Source organism: Gordionus sp. m RMFG-2023, chromosome 3 (genome assembly GCF_954871325.1).
Source record: "Gordionus sp. m RMFG-2023 chromosome 3, tfGorSpeb1-WG-v2, whole genome shotgun sequence".
NCBI classification, from domain to species: domain Eukaryota; kingdom Metazoa; phylum Nematomorpha; class Gordioida; order Chordodea; family Parachordodidae; genus Gordionus; species Gordionus sp. m RMFG-2023.
The window spans coordinates 13,295,098-13,297,603 of NC_088777.1; positions in this window are offsets into that span (position 1 = coordinate 13,295,098).

A 2,506-nucleotide genomic window follows, 5' to 3' on the forward strand; every position below is an offset into this window, starting at 1 on the left:
TATCATTAACTCAGGTCTAACATATATTAATTTTAGAGACAGAGATTATATAATATATATAATTTATTTTTATATTTTTAAAATCAAATCTTTATAAAGAAATCCTAAAATATTATATACCTGATTTATATTATTTTTTAAAAATTTTTTTTATACAATCATCAATCCCTATTTTATTTCCTCAATGCATCAAAAATTGTTAAAAGATAATTCATAGAAATTATTGGGTGATTGTAAATATAATATAAAAAATTACAAAAAAAACTATACATATATAATTAAAAAAAAAATATTGTTTAAATTTTTTGTGCAATAATTTTTCTTTGAGAATGTAATAGCACATAATTTCTTTGATTATATAAAATTAAGTGATTAAAGTTAAATTTATTTATTATTTGCTGCCATAATATTATAAATTTTGAGTTTAGCAAATTTATAAAAAGATTCTTCTTACTAATTTATCTATAATATAAAACCCTTTATAACTATGATTAAAACTGGCTTTATAGAACTGCGTTAAAATCATACAATTAACCATAGTAGCCCTTAGTGATTACATATTTTTATGGGAATTTAGCTATTTACATAAAATATTATTTCTTATCATTATGCCTTATTCAGTGTTAATTTTTTTTCCCTTGTCATCATTCATATTTCATACTATATTTTAGCATATATATATTGTTCTTTATATTTTCCAATTTTATATTACACAGAAAATTGCAGCGAGTCATGTTATATTTTTTTATAATTTTACCTTACGATTTTTTTTGTAAAAAATTATCAAATGAACTTGTTTTTAAAGAAAACAGGCTATTTTCAAACTTGATATTCAAAACAAATCAAACAAATTTTATAATAATATTTTTTTTGATAAAATTAAAAAATTAATTTTTTATTTAACAATTTTTTTTCTAACGAATATTACTTATTTTATTTTTTTGGAAAATTATAATACATAATTTTTTTTTTAAATTTTAGCAAAAATAAAAAAAAATTAACACATTCTAATTTTTTTTACTGATTAATTAATATTTTTGTACCACATAAATAGCTTTATATTTATCGTAATACCATATTTTGACTTTAGTTAAATATCCAACATGTCATTATAGATACAGTAGTAATAATATATGTTATAAAACATTTCTATATATTTTCAACAACTTTCTTATAAAATTGTTTAACTTACGGTAATTATTTGTAAGAAATATGTTGATAAAATTTTATAAGCATAATTATAGCAAGTTAAACAATTTTGTTAGAAAGATGTTAAAAATATATATGGAAATGTCATACAGCAAATCATATTAATACTGTATTATATGTTTGATATCAGATTCCGCTTTCGTCTATCATCGCCTCTATGAGAACACTTATTATATTACGCTTTCTAAGTTACAAATTGTTCCTTAATCAATAAAATAAAAGTTTTTTTTTCGCAGCATTTTTTATATATTATATAGCACACTGAACTGAAATTGGAATTACCTAAATATATTACATACATACAATATATATCTAGAATTGTGGAAGAATTACCCTTTAGGAATATCCTCATTATTTTTAATTGTAATACCTATTTAACACCAATCTTTATTACTTGAGAATATTCGATTTTATATACAATGCTAATTATTAACGATTATGAAATTTTAGAGTTTTAATAAAAATTTTATCATAAATTTCTTTTAAAAATTTTAATTTTTGTAAAAACATATATTTTTAATACCTAACAAAAAAAAATTCCGAAATTCTTAGATATATATTATAATATATTTAATATTATCATACACTACTATATTTTTATATAATTTAAAATGTTGTTTTTATTATAAATAATATTGGTATATAGTGATTACTAAAAAAAACGAATATTAATAAAAAAGAATTTAATCTATTTCAGTGTTATGTATCAATATTTTTAGTTTTGGATTTATTTTAGCAAAAACGCTTTAACTCATTTTCCATATCTTTTTATTATTGAAAAGCTTTTAGAAGAGAAAACTTCGCACTTATCTATAATCTATTTATATAGGGTTAGAACTTATTTTTCGAGTTTTCTTAGGCCACGAAAACATCCAATAACGTTTATCATTTTATATTAGAACTCGTTTCAATTTTGTTGCCCTAATAATTAGAATTTGACAATTCTTACTTTTAATCATGATAAACAATAAGAACATTATCTGCTAACCAGTAATTCAATTCCTAAACTGACAAAAATGGGAAATTTTCTATCTAATCTAATGAAATTTAACAAATTTGTAATTCGGGTAGAAGGAAATTATTTTAAGAAAAGAAATGTTATAAATTAATAAAAATAAATAACGGCCAAGGGAATCACCACCATTAAATTCTATAGGAGATATTTAGGTCCACCTATTACAAGCTTTTGGCCGAGTTATATGAATAATAAATATTATCTTTTTATTATTAAAAAATGTTCCTTTTTTTCGGAAAATTTTGAATGGCGAGATATGGTATACAACTTTTGGGGAGAGGA